Raw genomic sequence first — 5,967 nt, 5'->3', positions numbered from 1 at the left:
TCAACAATAAAGAAACTGAAAATGCATTAATAACAAAACCTCAAGAGTTGTGATACATTACCGAAGGAACTTAGTCTAGAAATTTAGCCTTCTATGGCAATGAAAGAGCAAATCGAAAATGAGAAAATGAAGAATGAGTGAAACCCTAGCAGAGCAAAAAGAGGGAAAACGGAAATGTGTCTTTTACAAAGTGAACCAAAGTAAAAGTGTTTTAAAATGAGGCAAAGTGAAGTATGTGTGTTTGGAGTGGGGAATCCGAATTTAACCACTCCAACACACATAAACCGAATTGGGCCTAAAAATGGGCCCAAAGCTAAATTACAATAAAAACAACTCCTAAATTAAAAATACAATCTTCACTTCAACACATATCATCGACTTCCATAATGCCCAAAATGACATTGGTGCCAAATGTGATCTGAAAACGATAATAGATTTAATCAGGCCAAATAATCCCAAATTAACTCATTTTAGGAATATTAGTCCAATAAAGTCTAAAACACTAAACCATGTGAAACAAAGTCAATTAGGCACCAAGAATCATCAATCATACTAAATTAAGGTTATGAATAATGTGCAATATATTGCTCATCAAAGGGCATATAAAGTTTTTGATCCTTCAACTTAAAAGATAATGTTAACCAGAGATGGAAGGTTTGATGAGTCACAAGCTTGGGATTGGAATCAGAATTCTGAAGGAACAGAAAGGCAAACATTACTGCATCTCGAGGAAGACAATTCAACAGAACAATTAACATGTGTTGAACAACAAATCATAGAACAATCTGTTGATGGAAGAACCAGCTCAAGAAGACCTCTTAGAACAAGACAAACTCCATAGAGACTGAGTGACTATGAAGTCTTCCTAGATTCAAGCATTACTATAGAAGGAGATCTAGTACATATAGCCTTGATAGCAGAAATGGAACCAGTAAGCTTTGATGAGGCAGTAAAGAAACCTCATTGGAATGAAGCCATGAAAGAGGAACTCAAGTCAATTGAAAGAAATCAGACTTGGGAACTCACTAAGCTACCACCAAACAAGCGAGCAATATCTGTTAAGTGGGTTTCCAAAGTAAAAGTAAATCCAAAAGGTGATGTGACTAAGCACAAAGCTAGATTGGTGGAAAAAGGGTTTCGTGCAGAAACAAGGATTGGATTATGAGGAAGTATTTGCTCTTATGGCAAGGATAGAAACCATAAGACTAGTTGTGTCATTGGCAAGCTATCACAATTGGCCAATTCACCAAATGGATGTTAAATCTGTCTTTCTAAATGGACCCTTAGTAGAAGAGGTATATGTCACACAACCACCAGGTTTTATAGTGGTAGGAAAGGAAGATCAAGTCTATAAGTTGCACAAGGCTCTCTATGGTTTGAAACAGACACCAAGGGCCGAGAATAAGAGAATCAATGGGTTCCTTTCACAGCTTGGTTTTGTCAAATGCACTGCTGAGTATGGAATCTATGTAAGAGGTTCAAACTTGGATAACTTGCTAATAGCTTGCTTGTATGTGGATGATTTGTTGGTTACAAGCAAGGAGATCAAAGAAGTTTGTGCATTCAAGGATGATATGAAAGCTGAATTTGACATGAGTGATTTGGGCAAACTATCTTACTTCATTGGTCTGCAATTCACAAACAGAGAATGGTTTCTTCATGCACCAAAGCCAATATGCTCTTGATGTGTTGGAATGATTTCAGATGAACAATAGTAACTCAACCTCTACACCAGTTGAAGCTGGAATCTCTAGCACCTCAACTGATGAAGATCAAGTAGTATGCAACACTCTCTTTAGACAAATGATAGGGTGTTTGAGATATGTATGCAATACAAGGCCTGGCATTGCTTATGGTGTTGGAGTTGTGAGCAGATTTATGCAAACACCAAAGAAATCTCATCTACTTGCTGCAAAACGACTGCTTAGATACATCAAAGGAACAATTGTATATGGTGTATTGCTTCCCAACAAAACTTGCAGCAATACAAACAAACACGACATGGTTAGGTATAGTGATGCAGATTGGTGTGAGGATAAGGATGATAGAAAGAGTACATCTGGCTATGTGTTCATGCTTGGTGATTCTCCAATATCGTGGTGTTCCAAGAAGCAAACCGTGGCGATTCTATCCTGATGTGAAGCAAAATACATCTCTGCTTGTATGGCTGCTTGCCAATCAGTTTGGTTGGAAACTTTACTCGAAGAGCTAAAGCTCAGGAAGGAATGAGAGAGCATGTTGCTAATGGTTGACAACAAATCAGCCATAAATCTTGCCAAGAATCCAGTTGCACACAGGAGGAGCAAGCACATTGAGACACATTTCCATTACTTACGAGATCAAGTAAATAGAGAAAGGCTCAAGTTGAAGTTCTGCAATTCTAAAAATCAGATTGCAGACATATTCACCAAACCATTGAAGAAAAGGAGATTTGAAGAACTTAGACACAAACTAGGAGTTGTATGTTTGGATGAAAAGAATAAGAAATGAATTAAAGGGTAGTGTTAGAATTAATTCAGTTTCTTATAGTGTTAGTTTTTGATTTAGTTAGGAACTTCCAAAGATAGTAAGTTTATTTAGTTGGTAGTTGTTGAAATATTACTATAAATAGCCTTTGTAATTTACTTGATTACATAATAAATATACATATACATTTCAATCAATTCCTTCTGTTTTTTCTTCTTATGATTCCTTCTTCTTCCTCTGTTTCTTTCCACACACAACACAATAAGTGAATACCTTTTTAACACTCAATATTTAATATCTTACAAATTACAACTTTATAATTACTTACTATTTCATAGTAATAATAACCATTGCAATTAATCATTTACATAATTTTTTTATAGGAGACAATCTCATTCGAAATTTGCCAATATTAAAATAATGTAGTTGTTTTCTCTTTATCAATAATCAATTATATAGTATACAATTTTCAATGTCTTATCATGTATTATTTTCAAGGAGGGTAAGTTTTTAACATTTTTCAATGCATGTGGGAGAGAAGAACATGACAGGGTCCAGTTAGATGGATTACCAGACACTAGAGTTACAATGATGTTATTATATAATATATTATGTTATATCGATTAAATTGTTCTTGCTAAATAAATTTTTATCATCATGTTGAAAGTAATGACTTTGTCTTTTTATGTTTATTTGAGTAAATGAGTTATATTCAATTAATATTTATGTACTTATGTTAATGTTTTATAATTTTTTCTCTTTTTGATTCTTTAAGATAACATAAATCATTATAAAAACATATACACAATTGTGTAAGTTGGTCACAATTTATTTTTTTAACATTTTTTAAATTTCTAGGTACACTAGTGTCGTCCGTAACATACCTAGCTGATATCCATGAGTTCGGCGTGAAGAGGAGTCTAAACAACAATGAATGGGACAGATATACTATCCAGTGTCCACAAATTGATTGTTATCCATACTCGTAAACAAAAATATAAAATCTATAATAGAAATGTAAAAGATCCTAAAATATTTTATATATTTGGCTTTCTAAAAGCAAATTAGGCACATGAATTGAGTCAACTTTTGCCTTTTTATATTGCTATATTCATAGATAGTTGATAATAGAGGAAAGATGAGAGGCAATGAGATGATTAGGCCTTGCTTCACTCCAAGTGAACAAGTGAAAAAATTCAAATTATCTGGGTGATATATAGAAAAATGGTACAAAGTTTAGAATAATTTTTATAAATATATTATTGATTAATGTGAGTTGAAAACTATTCAAATTTGACAGAATGTCAATCATATACAGAAGTTCTACGATAATAGTATTATGCCACAATAATAACAGAAATAAAACGTATTGCTTTATACTTTACTTTGGAAATTGCATAGATAAAATAAAAAATTATAATTTTTAATTTTTGAATATTTTTTATGAATAATTTATGGAACACAATAAATTTATTATCTATGAAAGATATAAATACATTAAGACTTTGTGGGGATAAGTGCCTCACTTTGAACCTCTGAGAACATTTCATTAAAGTTGTTAAAATGTGCTACTCTAATAGGTTTGGATTGACTTGTATAGGGTTGGGACTAAACTATACCATGCTAAAAAGTTCAAGCATAATTTATGTATATTATTATCTATGAAAGATATAAATACATTAAGACTTTGTGGGGGATAAGTGCCCCACTTTGAACCTCTGGGAACATTTCATTAAAGTTGTCAAAATATGCTACTCGAATAGGTTTAGATTGACCTGTACAGGGTTGGGACTAAACTGAACCATGCTAAAAAGTTCGAGCACAATTTATATATATCAAATAGCAGCACAAACCTATCCTAAGTGGGTTGCAAGTTGTGGTGGACTGACCAAAATAATATTAAAAAATATTTATTCAAATATTTATATATTTTAAATATATATGTAAAACAACATGTCTCTCAAAGAATCTCTATGAAGAGTGCATGAACATGTGAGCAATAAAATGATGAGATTAAGCATATGAAAAACAACATGCAAATAACAATGAACAACTTCAACAAGGCATGTTAATCTCTCTTCCTCACACATGCATTTCTCTTTTCAAAATACAAAGTAAATCACGAAAATATGCTCCCTAATCAATTCTAAACAATAGTATGTAAGGCTATGTGTTTCTGCAATTTGCCTAAACTAATACAAAACAGATTTGACACTTCAAACCGTTGCAATCAGTTAAGCAGTTAAAATAGAAAACAATTATAACATAAAATAGACATGTTAATCGATTAAGTTACCACGTAATCTATTAACCAGTATAACATGATTAAACAGACAAAACAGTTGTAACAGAAAACAGATATAACAGAAAACAATTGAGTTAATCGATTAAGTTACCACATTAATCGATTAACCAACATATTAAAACACGTGATTGAAAAGGCAAACTACTCATATGTTATGCTTAACTCCTATACATGTTTTAGCAAGTATATTATGCTTAATATGCACATATAATATGTAAGATTAATGCATGAACATACAATAAACTAGATGATATGTCTCATGAATATGATATGACAATTATAATGGCTTGTGACACTTGCATCTAAGTTTACATCACCTATACTCACCTACTAAGGCACACATCCCAAACTACTTAGACTTATGACTCTATCGATATAACCTAGTCTAGATATGACCAATGAGTTCTAGGCATGTTGATTGTTGAGCCATCTTTAAGCTTTAATAAAACCTTGTCTTCATCAAAACATAGGCAAAGCATAGCTATTGCAATCCTTGACACTTTGCACTTTCAATCTCCCCCATTTTGATGATGACAAATACCCCATCAAAATAGTATGTTACATTTGATGAATTAGCTTGACGATGTTGTACATTTGCATAATGATTGTTATTCAAAGTTGAAGCACATTTTGTAACGCCCCGAAAAATACTTCTAAAAAATATTGCGGAAAAATGGGTAAATTTTTTTTTTTTAAATAAATTATATAAAAATTGCCTCCTTTTCAAAACCTTCCTTTTTTCCGGGACATCACTTTAAGTAAATCGAATGCAGAAAATCAACTTATCGTTATCGAATGATAACTTAACCTGATTCACAATTTCCTGAATAACATAATGCATATAATCGGTTAAGTCATAATTAGTTCATTCACACTAGGTCAACAAAGATGGAAACCACATCGCCACTAACATATACAAAATCAAAAAGAAACACAGCCCCCGCCAAAAACAAAAGGGACATCGACTAGCCACAAGCTGACTCAAAAGATTCCTGGAATGCTGGACCCCTCACTAGGGTCCTCCTCCTCTTCCGAGTGAGACACGAGGTCGATCACCTCCACCGAGCTGTCTACATTTACGAGCTCAACGACCTCGTCCTCCTCTTCTTCTTCTTCCACTTCATTATGCCATAACCCAGCGACATAATTCGGAGGGGATGACATTCTCAACACCGGAGCCTTCTTGCAGGGACCTC

At 33.2% G+C, this 5,967-nt stretch overlaps 2 protein-coding genes across 2 annotated transcripts in view; one reads left to right on the top strand and one right to left on the bottom strand.

Moving 5' to 3' along the window:
- Positions 1 to 5,967, top strand: part of LOC109352114 (probable carboxylesterase 12) — a 39,213-nt gene that overhangs the window by 13,803 nt on the left and 19,443 nt on the right. The gene's annotated exons all lie outside the window — the stretch shown is intronic.
- LOC109352115 (probable carboxylesterase 12) overlaps positions 322 to 5,967 on the bottom strand; it is a 19,521-nt gene continuing 13,875 nt past the window's right edge. Inside the window, exon 3 of the mRNA XM_019593933.1 lies at positions 322 to 333. The gene's annotated coding sequence lies outside the window, so the exon portion shown is untranslated. The remainder of the gene's footprint in view (positions 334 to 5,967) is intronic.

This window comes from Lupinus angustifolius, chromosome LG07 (assembly GCF_001865875.1).
Source record: "Lupinus angustifolius cultivar Tanjil chromosome LG07, LupAngTanjil_v1.0, whole genome shotgun sequence".
Classification (NCBI taxonomy): Eukaryota; Viridiplantae; Streptophyta; class Magnoliopsida; order Fabales; family Fabaceae; genus Lupinus; species Lupinus angustifolius.
The sequence above is the reverse complement of the archived record's forward strand: the minus strand, read 5'-3'. Positions and strand labels throughout refer to the sequence as shown.